The sequence below is a fragment of the Passer domesticus genome, chromosome 1, assembly GCF_036417665.1.
Source record: "Passer domesticus isolate bPasDom1 chromosome 1, bPasDom1.hap1, whole genome shotgun sequence".
Lineage (NCBI taxonomy): Eukaryota > Metazoa > Chordata > Aves > Passeriformes > Passeridae > Passer > Passer domesticus.
The window spans coordinates 76844782-76860010 of record NC_087474.1 but is presented as its reverse complement, the minus strand read 5'-3'; the positions used below and the strand labels follow the sequence as shown (position 1 = coordinate 76860010).

The 15229-nt window shown below is 38.7% G+C and overlaps 1 long non-coding RNA gene across 2 annotated transcripts; it reads left to right on the top strand.

Annotated features, from left to right (window-relative positions):
- Positions 1–10011: 10011 nt before the first annotated feature.
- Positions 10012–14920, top strand: LOC135303752 (uncharacterized). 2 transcript variants are annotated; one of them, XR_010365140.1, is made up of 4 exons: positions 10012–10632; positions 11523–11647; positions 12130–12227; positions 13005–14920. It is a non-coding gene; the product is annotated as an uncharacterized LOC135303752 (long non-coding RNA). The 2 variants fall into 2 exon arrangements; XR_010365135.1 differs by lacking the exon at positions 12130–12227 and having other exon boundaries at positions 10016–10632.
- Positions 14921–15229: the final 309 nt, after the last annotated feature.

Genomic DNA, 15229 nt, shown 5'->3' with positions numbered 1-15229 from the left:
CTTCTCAATGAGAGGAAGTCTGAGAAACATGGGAGTACTGGAGACATTAAACCCAGAGATCTAGACTCAGAAAAAGTTACTGAACCAATGCTTTTTACTGATACTGACAATTTTTTATCTGTGTAATTGTTTGGATTGGAGACACATTCCTTCCTCATGAATATTTTTAAATACAATGCACTCCAGATGCTAGTTCATAGCACCCTGTCATGTGGGTGGTCCAGTTACAGAATCTTCTAACAGGTTGTTTGGTAAAACTTTCTGTACACCAGCTGGGTCCATTCTTCTATGCAGTTTTCTGGGTGATCTGATCAGGAAGCTAATTTGTCTTCCCTTTGCAGGACTGTATTCCCAGTGGCTGTGGACTAATGTCATATCCTGGTATTCTGTGATAGCTCTGTATGAAAACTCCAATAGGACTTTTAATATAGGCCTAAATGGCCCTAAATTCTAAGGAAAAAAATCCTAAAATTCCTTGCAGTAAACCCAAATTTTGAAGAAGACCCAGTACTTCGCCTGAAATGACACACATTCCACTTGAAATGCCATTTGGCAAATGTGGGAGCTTTACCATCTTTCCATTATGAAAAGGACCATTAAAGTAAGAGGCTTATGAAGGCAGCTGTTAAGTTGCACTGACATTCAGGCACATCAAACGGTAAATACTACAACAATGGCAGCAGTAAGAACTGAGCTGTTTTCAAAATTGTCCTTTTTGTGCAAGAGAAAATAATTTTAAGTAATTATTAAAAAGCAAACATGATTAAAAACAACCATTTGTGGAAATAAGATGTAGGAAGATGTTTAGAGCACCAGCAGCACTTCCAGAGTAGTGATGTGAAAAAAAATACTCTGGGGATAAAAAATGAATAAATGGTTTTATTAAGCAGTCTGATGTAATTCATATTAATCTGATCTAAAAATTAACAATAGGAATAATTCTAGAAAGCTTAAATTCCAAAGATGAGACATTACATTTTAAGAACATTTAACTTGGTTTTGGCTTTGTGTATTTATATTTGCTCTCACCAAATTAGTTTCTTTAAAAATACATGAATGAGATGGGAAGGACCTAGAAAACAATCATGATATCACACACTACATCTTTGAATCGCTGTGATCAGAACATCAGAGCATCATTTTTATTTTAAGCACAAGGATTGTCTCCTAGAGCTTGGATATTCTCTGAGTGCTGATTGGAAGAGGATGTTCACCAGCAGAACTGCTGAACCATTCTTAGCATGAGATCTGTTTTCTTCAATTTTAGGAGCTAAGAAGCTAGGAATTTAGACTGTCTTACTCATTTAAGCTTACTTCAACATCTTCAAAGTTCAACCTGACTAACCCTAATATAAGAGTTTGAGATAGGCTGGTACCTATTCCCTTATACCAACCACAGGATGAAAACCACAGGACGTGAAAAGTCAGCATTACTGAACTAAAATCATCTCTGGTCACTCACATGTGCCCCAGAATTTTCTCTTGCAGATTCTGATAAATTGTCCTAAGTATCATGGAAAATTAAATCAGAATTTTTGAATGTTTTAATTTCTTTGCCTTTTAGAAATTATTAGTTTTCTCCATGAATATTTGCATCTTCCACATCAATTTCAAAGAGGGTGAAGTCAATTTCTATTATAAATACTTTCAAGGCTAAGTTTTTTGTTGCCTCATTCTGCAAGGTGCTCCTTTCTCCATTTGTCTCACTACTTAGCCGTGTTAACATATGAAAGGCTCTGTTACCCCTAAATAATTATGAAGTTCATGTTTTTCCTATCAATCCACATGAAAAATGTTTTTTGAGAAGTCACAAACAAAAAAAGTCAGTTCCAAATATCAGACATCAAAGCACTCTCAGTTCATGAATTTGTAGAGTAAAAACTACTGGATTGTTACAACTTGCAGTATACCTGCAGTTGTTCTGCAAATTTTACAAGGCAGAGTAGATAATATTTACAGAATTATCCACTTTTGTCTACTTTTGTAATTTTTTCACTTCACTTATGGACTCAATTCAGAACTGATGCAGAAGTTCCTGTCTTACTTTCTAGACAGGACTGCTGCATGACATGCCACAGTGATAGACACCATGAGAAAACCTTAAAAACTACTAGTATATTCATATTATATTCACCACTATCACAAAGGATGATATTCTGTATGTGTTGAAGACTGGAAAAAAATGGAATCTAGATGTAATTTCAGGTTTTAAGTATCTTATATCTTCTAACATTTGCTGTTAGAAGCTTGCTTTAGTCAATACCTGTTAATAAAGAAAGTTGATTGGGTGTTTCCCTCAGAGGCTGGGTATTTGTTCTGAGAAAGTTATAAATGTTTCCACATCAGGCTTATAAGTTCCCTGGTTCAGAGTCCTTTGTTCAGTAAGAGGCTGAAGGCAGGAGCTTGATTCCCTGGCCAAATTTCTTGTCTGAAAGAAAAGTACACATTTTTAGGTCTAGCACATAGGACAAACTCGTTGAAATATCAAAAGACAGTGTGGAGCCTCAGAATAGAACAGGATATATATAAGACTGCATGAATTAAGAGTATTTGTGTCTTAGTTTCTTACTACAGGTCACAGATGAATAGCTTCTATGAACCCTTCAATTGTTTTCTTTCCAGTAGATGTGTTTAAGACTTCATGGACAATAAGTGAACACAAGTGGGAATGGGTGTTAGGTGCTTCTTTAAGTCTTGGGTTCTCAAAAAATTTCCTTCATTTAAGTTCAGGATGTCAGACAATGTATTTTACTCCTGCTGCTAACTCTTCCCCTCCCACCTATTCTGTACAATTCTATTAATGTTTTTCTTCGAGAAAAGGAAGGTGCAGTTTGATACCATGGTGACAGTTGTCTCCTACTAGTTCCTTTAGAATCCTTTAGTAGAGTTACATGGCACACTTATTAACCTAAGGCAAGCACTGGAGGTAATGCTGGGAGCGAAAGAATAAATCGGGAACTATGAGCAGGGAAAAGGTTGTATTTGGCACTCCAATCATATTGTCAAGGGAAACTCGATTGTAATTTTTGGAGATAAGGAATAAAGGCCTGTAGGCTGCATAAAAATGTGAGCTTGGAAGGAAACATCCATAATTACTATAGTATTAACAGCAGGCCTCTGTTATAATTTGACTGCTCACTTGTCTCTTGGCTCCTCTGAACTCTACTTTAGTGATAGCAGCAGTGATTTAGAATAGCTGCTTACAATTCTCCTAAATAAAGGGGAAATGCTTATTCATAATTTTTTGCTCCCAGTCTTACACTCTTGCACCTCTACCAAAACCACAGGAGTGTTGAGTATTTGATTTTTCCAATGACACCAACTTCCAGTGTTTGAAGATGCATTGGAGTATACAGGCTTTTTATAAGATATCCACAGAAAGAAGTAATATAAATAGAGATTATAACAGTAATGTTAACAGATCCCTTAAGACTGGATGAGAATTTTTGACATGGCCTTACATTTCTCCAGTATTGTTGTAATCCTTATCATCCACTGATGATAAAATCAACCACAGACAATTTATAGAAAGGGACATTGCATAACAGAAAATTATTTCTGGGTGAATTGCTTTAATTTTTTGTCATAAAAATTTAACACTTTATCATGTAATGGCAATTTCAAAATACAGGTTAAGGATGGAAAACAAAAATAAAGAAATTCAGAACTCTTCCTTTGAAAAAAATGACCTTTTATGTTATGACTATCTTACTCTTGATCTGGGCATAATTGATTTATAACTCTGCTGTCCTTAACAGTGTTCATTATTCTACTCTTAGCTGATGAGTAAAGGTCATGCTGCACTTACTCTCAGTCATTACTATAAATGTCATACCGACATGTTGCAAGCTATGGTGCTGAAGTTGGGGCTGTGACAGCTGCCATTAATCCTCAAACCTTTAACTAGGTCTTTTTTGTTTTAATGTTCACTATCAATTGCATCATGGGACATTTTTCCCTGCTCTCCAAATGTGTTTTGCTGGCACTCACCAACAATGACAAGAAATTTAGTGTTTCTCTCTGCTTGGTGGCTGACAGTGAATAGGCTGTGATTTCACTGCTTGTTCGCATTATTCTATTTGATGAATATTTTTGCAGATGTCTTTGACTCTGAGGCTGGAATGCAAACATTCTTCCAGGGATATTTTTCATATCTGAATATAAACAGATTTTAAAAATCCCATACCATTGTTTCCATTCTTCTGGTTTGCAAATACGGAAGTACATGAGCAGTAACACTGTGCCTGAGTTTAAAATTCTACTCCCAGGATCACACTGGAGTCAACATTTTCAGTCTGGTTTCTTGTGAACGTTTATGCCAGCCAAAGGTCATGAGACTAGCATAAATACATTGAGTTTAAATTTAAAAATCAAAGAATGTTTGCTTTGTTTTTTGCAACAATGATCTGTCATTTTTTGATAGTCCTTGAGGTATTACCTTGAGGTCAGAATTATTACTTAGGATAAGTCTTTGGCTATGCCTAATCAACATGTAGGCTGTGACAACTGTACCAGAAATTGAATCTTGGTATGAATTACATGTCATCTTCAATCATAATAAGTGTGTTCTACCATACACCTAAACTTCACTTGTATTCATGTCCCTCAGCTTCATTTGGCAGGCTGGCTTTTCAACCAAGATCAAATCAAGTGATACTGAGAAGTCCAATGCTGCATGTTCTATCAGGGGTACTCTGTCGAATAATTAGAAATGTTTTGCTGTGTAGTATTTTGACTTTTTGAATTTAACACAAGAAGCTTCACTGTAAAATATTTAGTTATTTACTAACCTTAATGGATAACCCCAAGAAGTAGTGGCTTTTAGAATAAGGCCAAATTCCCCCTTATTATTAACTTAATTACCAGCAGTAGGAATACCTAGCAAGTATTTCTGGCAGAAATTTACCATTGGAAATGTTCAAAAGATGCTTTATTAATGGATTTCTATGTAACAGAATAGGTCTCTTCTTTGGTTGTGAAGAGACCAGCTCGTCATATATTATGGGCAGAAAGGTAATTTCTTTGTTACTTAATACAGTGTTTAATGTACTTACACCATTTTCCACGTCTTTTTTTAAACTTTATCTGTGCAAAGTTCTGATTCATTGTGCTGAGTTTACCTGAACCAGCACCAATTGCCTACCCAGCTGCTTGTTCTGTTCTCTCTTGAATGAGACAGGGGGAGGAAATAAGATGGAAAAGTTAATGGGTCAAGATAAAGACAGGGAGATCACTTACCATTTACCATCAGACAAAACAGACTTGACTTGGGGGAGATTGGTTTAATTTGATGACAGTTACATTAGAGTAAAAGGGTGAGGAACAAAGATAAAAACTAAAATATATACCCTCATCCCTCTTCTTCCTAAGTTCAACTTCACACTCTCAGTCCCAGGTCCTCTGTCTCGTGCTCCCTGGGCAGCGCAGGGGCATGAGGAATGGCAGGCTGTAGTCAGTCCATAAGAGATCCTCTCTGCTTCCTCCTCACACTTGGTTGCCTGCTGCAGTGTGGGATCTGCACATACTGTAGTCCTTCAGGATAGACACGCTCTTCACAGGCTGCAGGTCATGCCAGGACCCTGCTCCAATGTGGGCTATTGTGCAGCTTGTTTTGGGACATATCCACCTGCTCCAGCGTGGGGTCCTCCATGAGTTTAGGTGTAGGGTGCTTAAGATCCCTATCAACCCAAACCATTCCATGATTTTATGACTCTATTTGCTTTATCATTTTCTCTTTCAAAGTCGAGAGGAAACTATCCAAAAATCAAGGGTGGCTGTTGGTCTGAGGTGAATTAGATCCAGTGTGAGAGCCTGATCACAGATGAGAGTGGAGCACTGAACACCTCATACAGCCTTATCCACTGTCAAGTGGAAATGACTATAATAGTTATAAATGCAGAATAAAGGTTATTTTTGTTCATAGAAATAACAGAGTCATTAAACTTCCTCCTCTCTTAAGGCACTTGGAATCTCAGCACAAAAAAGTGTAAATGTCTAAACTAAATGAAAATGGAATCTTGGTTTGCTGTGAGGATTGCATGCTTCCTCTACTTGACTTTGGCTTTCTTAACCGTGATTTTGACATGTATTTCATGTTATTTTGCTGCTAGCAAAATATTGTATTTTATGTCTGTTTTCTTTATGCATACATGCTGCTTTGTCTTACTGTAGCAAAAAGAACAGCAAAATAAACATTACAATGGACAAACTTGGGCAAGTTAACACACCATTAAGATGAATAAGCCCGTTCTGGTTCCCTTTGGTACCATGGAAATGTCTCCTGTGAGCTCACTAGTAGGGTGGAAACCGGATTTATGAGACTTGCTGTAGAAGGAAAGCTTTTTAAGGTAAGACAATCCTAATAGAAAAAGAAATGAAAACCTATAAAATGGTAGAGTGTGGTGTAGTCAACTTTATGGTACACAGGTGTCATAAATTTGTGGAATCAGGACATTTTACACAGTTTCAAATTCCTGTTGCCAGTAATAATATACATTAAGCTGTATTTATGGCATGATATTATTCTCTAAGTACAGTGCCAGCATGTTATATTTTATGTACAATATCTCTCTGTCCCCGTATTTATGTTTGCAACTCTTTCCTCTGTAGAGTACAAAAGAATGGGAGTATACTTCAGTAGATTACTAAATTGCTTAATCTAATGGAGACTGCAACCACTAATAATACAGTATTTATTTTGCTCTTATGTTGTTAGACATCTCTCACTGAAATGGTGCTTTAAAATGTAGGTGACCTCTAACTGCTGTGAAGAATTAATGGTTCACTTGATCTCTGTACTCTGTGGAACTGGCTGATCAGGAAAGCACATGCGTGAGTGCTAAATGATGCACTATGTCCACTCTGACTGTCTCACTTTACTGCTGTTCCCAGCTTGTCCTTCTGTTGTGCAGAACTGCAGAATTTTTCTCCTTGGGCACTTATCTCTGAGGCTACAGAAAATTTTGAAGAGTCCTTCAGAGCCTTGTGGAACTCTGAGAGGAAAGATTATTTCCTGCTGAGTTGCTAGGAAAATTTTCATCACCATTGCCAACATCTTTTCTTAAAAAGAGGCCAGGGAAAAATGCTCAGCTTTTATTCTGTGCATGGTGAGGAACAAAAAGTGGTATCTGCTGGAGTTTCTGTACTGTCAGCTGGAGCATCAAACTAATGTAGGCTGTTCTGGAAGCATTGACTCAGACCCATGTGAGCTCAGCTCAAAAATAGCTCAATCAGTATGGGGATGGTGACATCTGTGGCTTTTTGGCCTGGTTCAAAGCAGTAACTGGTCAGACAGGCATGTACCAAGTCAGAAGTTATATGGAGAATGTTTTTCCTGGGAATAGGAAGGAGGTATTTTTGTTGTAAGATGAAAAGCACTTATCAGTGGCAGATATTGTCTGGTCCCAATGAAGGTGTTCAGATGGAGACTACTTCAGCACTAGGCAACTACTGACCTGCTGATGTGAGAATATGTGTGGAAATTATATCATGCTTGTCACATGATATTTTTTCTGAAAAATCCCTTTGCCAGGATTTTTCTCCTGAGAACCTCAGAAACCTCAGAAAAGAAAAGTAAACAATAATTATCTGATGCTTTGGAATGTAGCAGGTGCATCTTTGATTGGTTCCATGTGAATTGTTTTTAATGACCAAATGACCAATCCCAGTCCAGCTGTGTCAGGACTCTGGTGTGTTACGGGGTTTTATTATTCATTCCTTTCCTAGCCTTCTGATGTATTCCTTTCTCTCTATAGTTTAGTATAGCTTTAATATAGCATGATATGATATGATATGATATGATATGATATGATATGATATGATATGATATGATATAATATAATATAATATAATATAATATAATATAATATAATATAATATAATATAATATAATATAATATATCAGCCTTCTAAGAAATATGGAGTCAGATTCATCTCTTCCCTCGTCCTGGGACCCGCAAACACATCGACAGTGCTGAAGAAACATTTAAATTATTTTCATATGTTTCTCAAGAGCTGTTGATGGAATTTATGTACCTATTTTCTCATTCCTTGTTTTTCCCATATAAGCACAGAAATGTGCCATAGGAAAGGCATATTAACTAAGAATTAATACAATTTTTTGTTTTGATGGGGCAGCCATGGTAGATGCTGTGCACATGTACACCAAGATGTAATTCTTCCTCTGAAGAGCTCTCAGTGTAAATAACAGTGATGATGATGTGAGTCTTAGTGAATCATCAGATGTAAGTCTTAGTGAATCATCATAGGAAGTTGTTGACTTATACAGAGGGGCGCCAGTCAAAGTGCATGGGTTCAGTGTTTGCTTCCTTTGGGAAAAGTAGTCTTGGATTCACGTCTGCCAAAACAGTCATTCATAATTGTCTTCACGGCACTACAGTTCCAAGTGGCCTTGCATATTTTTTTTTTTTTCTGAAGGCATTCCTAGATGACATTGAAAGACAGCTTCAACGATATAACAAATAAATACCTGGCAAACAAGGTGTTAGGCGACTGTAAACTAGGAGGGATTTTCTGACTGCAGTTCAAACTTAATGATTAATTTGCAGCCCCAATGCATTTTTAATCATACACTTGAAAGTAATGATGAAATCTGCAGGAGCAGCAATAAGGAAGCAGCACAGCTATACAGACATATTCTGATAACACAGCATGTAGGCAGTTTCTTCCTTGGTTGGTAGCTACAACACATACCAGCAGTGAAAATGCTATAGATCTTTTCAGAGTGGTTCTTTCTCAGGGAGCTAGGAAATGTTCAGCCTGTAGGATATACATTGTATTACTACTGACTTTCTCATGCAAGGTGCAGATGAAAGAGTATTTTGGTGCAGATGAAAGCGTATTTTGTGCAGATGAAAGCGTATGACCTTCAAGTCAACTTGTTTTCGCCTTTGTTTTGTGAGCAATGCCCAGGTGCTGCCTGTCTTAAAGTGGAATTGCTGTCTGTGAAATAACCATTGGTGTTATACCAGTGAGAGAAGAGTAATGTGCATTCTGTAGCCACTTCATTTCAAGAACTCTAGTTCATATATAAATAATACAATCTGAATTATATCTGGTTGCACGTGCATATTCCCAGCAGCAGTGCTCATATAAACAACTCCTGATATCTCTGTCACTGGTATCTTGTCCATCCCCTGGCTAATCTCTCATTTATGCTAGAACAACTGCATATGGGGTCTGTGCTGAAAAAACAGATGAAGGAACTCATACAACTGAAAAAGTATTTTTGTTTTTTTCTGGTTTTTAAATTTATTTTTAGCCAATATTGTTTTCAAATGTGGCACTTGGCTCTTAGCAGCATAGAATCTGAGTCTTTTCTATTTCTCCTAAAGTGGGAGGTGGGACTGTAATGTCCTCACCATTACTACTGTGCATATCAAGAGTGTGAGTGTCAGAATGTGAAGGGGTGATATTAAAAATGCTAAGCTCATGCATTCACAAAATGATGATAATTATGGAGTGTTCATAGTCATTACTTAAGTTTGCAGTCCCTTTTATTTAGAAGTAGGGGTTTTTATAATAGTGGTAGGTTATTCTCTATGAATTTTTAACCTAATTTATAAGGAAAGTGGTGTTGAATGTAGGATTGTGAATTATCAATGAAGTAATAATTATTATGGAGGTACAAAATGTTCCCATGGGCTTTGTTTTGTTTTTCTGCCACATTGTGGTGGTATTTATTTTTTTGCACCCTAAAAGTGCTGGAAATGGGAAAGCTTCTCATAGAAGTTCTTGGGAAATTTGTTCTGCTTTCAATAGGAAATATTAAGATGCTTACTCAACTGTCTCAGAATTACAGTGCAGTTTAGGGAATTAATTATTACACTGGCATCACACAGACTCTCTTTAGAGCTTCCTGCCATGGTCCTGCTGCATTGTACAAGTACAGTCAGCGACGCCTTTCTGCTTGTTCTTCAAGCCCTTAGTCATAGCCCAAATAACTTAATTTGACCTTGCTCAGCTGAATCTGGCTTTATTTTTGTCTGCAGTGGATCACCACTATTCACATTCTGGATAGTGAAGGAAGGGGATGAAATAATGCTCCTGCTATGAAAACAGTGTGCCACACTGCTTGTGTAGGCCATGAGTCATGGTTTCCTTGATGGTCACTGGGGGAAGGGATTCATAATGAATGGCAGCACTGCCCCTCCCACCATCTCTTGTTGTGACTAAGAACATGGCATTGCTCATCCAGAGACGCAGGTGACAAGAGTGAGGAGAGTTTGCGCATGTTATTGTGTGCAATGGTACGTACACCAATGGGCAGAATGGCAGAGGAGCTTTGTATGACATATTTCTCTATGAGTAGATAAAGCCAGTGAGCTGTGAAGCTACATAACCTTTTGCTGGTAGCTGTTTTGATGAATGCTAATACTTTCACGGATAATATTCTGTATGGTTTGGAGAGATGATTTGTGAGTGCATTTTGGAAAGCACAGTGACGCACCTTGCTCTCTTTGTGAGGCACGCTCTCACTTTGTGAAGGATCTAAGTCATAGGGAATTCTTGTCAGTTATATTCCTGGTTCAGAATTTTGTGGGAAGAAGACCCAGCACAGTTGTGCAGGGAACAAAGGTCAGACAGATGGGAAGTGAATGCTGCAGAAGCATGGTGAGTCATTTTAAGTCACATATTTAATTGATTCATATAAGAATATAATAAACACTCCTATAACTTGCATCACAATGATTATGCACACTGCAAGAGTTGCTTAATGAGGCTTACCTAAGTCTCTGCCAGCCCTACCATTCTGCAACAAAAGAAATAATGGAGCATTGTAATAACTGAACCTAAAGATGTCTGTTCAGTAAACACAGAAAATTTCTCTGAACAGAGAAAATTTCTCTCTACTGCAAGGACAACATAGGTCTGCATGTGTGCCTGCTTGCACGTATGTGCAAAGGCTTTAAGGGGAGTGTATGTGTTAACCAGAGGAAAAAAAACTGCTTATGCTTCTAATGAGCAAGTAACTAAAGCTGCTGAAGCATTATTGGTGTTACACATTGAAGAAATGCTTATTTGGCAAAAGAAAAAATATAAAGGTTTTGTAGAAACAAGGGTACTTTTATATATACATCATGTCTCACAGCAATAATGAAAACAGGGCCAGAAGAAGAGATCTGGGCCAGGAAACTGCACAAACTTTGTTAACTGATGCGTGTCAGAACAAAATAATGCGAACAGAGGCCAGTTCTGACTACACTTATTCCTCAGTAACTCCATCATAACTAAAAAGATACCACAGATGTGACCAAGCAAACATTGTGGACACAAGGAAAGAGTCAAAATACTTTGTGAATTTGAAAGCAATGGAATTGGTGGTGATGAAGATTATTGAATAAGGCTTTGAAGAATTTTGTGTTGTCTTGTGAACTGCTGGGTTAACAGAGAAAGCACTGTGTGCCGTAAGTTGTGCCAGTGTTTGCAGTGGGAGCACAACTGGGATAGGAGGAAATTATTCATCCACTGCCCAGCTAACTGACCACCAACTCTGTGTTTAGTGAGTGCGGAGCAAAGCTATCTCTTCAGGCTGCTGACCTCCTACAGTCTGGGCTGCAGCAGCAGAAGGCAGTGGCAAGCTAAGGAGGGATGCCCCCAGCCTCAGCAATAATCAGCTTTCAATGAGGTGAGATGATCAGCGTGCTTCCAGCCCAGCTGGGGCTTGTGCAGACAAAGCAACAGCTACAGAACTGTGAAGGAGGGCAGTATATATTCTTGCTGGAGCCAATCCCAGATACTCCAATTTCCAGGCCCGGTTTTATTCTCAGGGGAGCACAAAGAGGGTTTCTGGTTAGTCTGTATTTATGAGAGAAAGAGAGAAAGGCTCCTGATCCCTCTCCTCATTTACATTGCAGATCAACAGAAGACATAATCTGTTGATTTTTAGTGAGTTAACTATGCTCATATTCAGTCTGTTTTTGCTGCAATCAGAAATCAACAGATAACCTCCACCTCAGCTAATTTAGTGCTCATGGGTTCTTTGAGCTTTCCCTTTCTGCACCCTCAGAGGAAAATGAAACGAGGAGGAGTGGCCAGTTTACCATTAGAGCTACTGTCAGCTGCCAACTGGCAAAATCAGAAAACAATCCCTTTTTGCTGATTATGCAGAAAGCTTTGATGGTCTACACGAGTCTGGCACTGTTGAGCATGGCAGGAGTCACTATACACAAAAGCACGAACCAAACTGCTCCCTAGGGATGTACAATGTGAGTAATAGTGGGTTAATTTCTCTGGAAATTTCTGAAAGGGATGACTAGGTATCAATAAATTATTCCAGATTAATAAAATGAAGTGCTGCAAAATCCTCAAGGGCCTCATACAATATCGTCAAGGAGATTCTTTCCTTCTGTTCTTAAAGGTGGCTTGCAATATGTACACATATATATATAAAGATTTTGCTATTTAGTGCTACTTTATGAAGAAAGAAGACCTGAAAGTTACTTGATTTGGTTTAGCCTTTTCCTAGCAGGCAATAGTTTCTTTAATTTGAGAACATCCACTACTCTCTATTTCTCTTTGCTTTGCAGAGAAATATAGGTCATGAAGTTCATACTTTCTTAGGCTTTAATTGAAACTGAGATTAGTGCACTGGAGTTTGAGTAGTTTTTTATGTCTTTGAGCTCTTTATGTAGCTGTTGCTCAGAAGTTTGAGTTGCATAGGTGTTAACCAAAACAAAGGATTTCATTACACATCTTTTGCAGTGGTTTGATTAAATTGATGCAACCCAAATTCATTTTTGTTAGATCAGCACAAAACCCCATGCATAGACAAGCCCAAAGCATTCTAGAGAATTCAGTGAGAACTTCCTTGCTTTCACATTTTGCTCCTATTTTATTTCATTGGTTCTTTTGGTGGGATGAGGCTTCTGGTTCACAACTGTCCTAATGGCTTCCAGGAGTGTAAGCAAGACCTGAAGAAAGAAAACAAGCTGCAAACCACTCATCAGCTTTATCACTGCTCTTTTCACTTTTTGAACCAACAGAGTATTGACCCTGTGGGAGAATGCTGTGCTGAAAGCCCAAGAAAGCCTTTTAAGCATGGGATGCTGGGTCGGCTCTAGGACCTGGAAATCAATCTTCTCTACAGTGATGCTTCCCACCAGCCCTGAAGAACAACAGCTGCCTCAAAAAGAAGAAGACACTTGGCAGCAGGCAGCAGAAGCTGATGCAGGAAAGCCAGGACAGGAAACAGTACTGAGACTTTCAAATTGGTGCATCCCACCAACATAGGTTCAATTCATCCCCACTGTTGTTACACTCCAGGACTAAAATGAACAGAAAAAGAAAGCTATGGTTCTGTGACTTACTTTTATCCTTGGATAAGACAGTGGTTACACTTCATCAGCATGGGAAACAGAAGTGGTGTGTTTTAAAATTGTAAGGCCTATCTCGGAAAGAGATGACCTTGCACATTTGTTCTGGGGATATCCTACATCTGCATTGCTCCGTCCTCTTTGTCTTTGTGTTAATTTTTCTATTTTATTGTCTAAATGGAAAAAGATAAATATGGCAATTTGGCTAAGATTTCCAGGCTTCTGGCCTGGTTAATATAACATGGATAAATAGCCATATGCAGGCCTTCCCTTTTATTGCACAGATGGTATGTGCTTGCACAATAACTCAATTGTATCTCAGATACCTCTCAGTGTGTCAGATTCAGTGTGGTGTGTCACACTGTGCATGCTCACACACTCCTGACTGTGAAATACTAGATAGAAATACAGCAACCTCAATAACTTCCTACGTGTGAGAATTTTGCATAAACAAAGCACATGTTTTTGTAGTGAGGCAAAGGACAGAATGTCTCTCCATAAATATGGTAATTTTGTGCGCTCTGCAGTGCATCCAAAACCATTATAAGCAGTATGGCAGGCCATACTCCTGTCTCACTTCTTGTGTTAGTGTGACTCGTGGTGATAAAGGAATTAAAGATAGGACCAATGCAAAGATTGTTACACAAAGGAAGTAACTGCTTTGTGCAGGACGTGTAATGTGCCTGATGTAAGATTAGTATGCACTCACTCTCCTTTCTGAGGTTCACGACTAGGAAATATTATTTTGTGTTTCACTGACAAAATCTTTTGCTGATAACTCTGTTCCCTAAGACTGTAGGATAAGTCAAGTTGGAAGTAGCCTCATGTCTCTTGTCCTACCTCCTTCTCAGGGAGGCTACCTGTAATTAAGACCAAGGTTACTTTGGAGTTTATCCAGTTAGGTCTTGAAAAAAGCTCCAAGGATGGGGACTGCTCTGTCTCTCTGCTAAGCAGTTTTTCTGTCTGACACATGGAAATGTTTTTCCTTATATTCACCCTGAACATATCTTGTCTCAGTTTATGCCCATTGTCTGTCATCCTCTCACCATGCACTCAGTGAAGATCCTGGAGCCACCTCCTTGTGGCTTTGATGCATCTAACTAGGAGGGTGCTAGTTAGATGCATCAAAAGCTGTTTCTTCTCCAGGCTGAACCATCATAATTTCCTCTACTCTCTCGCTACCAGACAAGTGCTCCAAAGCCTAGAACATCTTGGTAGCTCTTTATTGACTATGCTCCTACATGATAGTGGATTTCTTGCATTGGGGACTCCAAATCTATACACAGTATTTTAGATGTTGTTTAACAAATACTGAGTAAAGGGAGATTATCACTTTCCTGGCTGTGCTTCTGCTGAAACAGCCCGGGATGCTGTTGGCTTTCCCTACAGCCAGACAGATTACTGGCTAATCCTGACTGGCCCCATGATTTCCAGGTCCTTCCCAGCCTATATAATTGCCAGGGTTATTCTTTCTCAGGTTCAGGACTTCCCTTTTTCCCTTGCTAAATTTCACAAAGTTATGGTTCACCTGCTCCTCCAGCCTAGCTAAGTCAGTCTGTTTGGCAGCCCTGCCCTGAAGTGCATCAACTGGTTCCCCCTGTTTTGTGTCATCTGCAAACTTGATGAGAGTTTACTCCATACCCCTCCAGGTTACAATAAAGGTGTTGAAAGATACTAAGAATGATGTTAGATTATTAAGATGTTATACATGTTTTCATACATAAGAAAGCCTTTTGAAGGAGGGCTTACTGCCAGTTTGACCAATCCACTTCCTGTAACCTTAGGACATTATATTTGGTGATCAAATACGTGAGTCGTGTGGCAGGCACAGTCCAAGCCCTAGCAGGCAGTTGTGCCAGCTGCCATCTGCACAAAAAGTGCACAGCTGCAGCTCT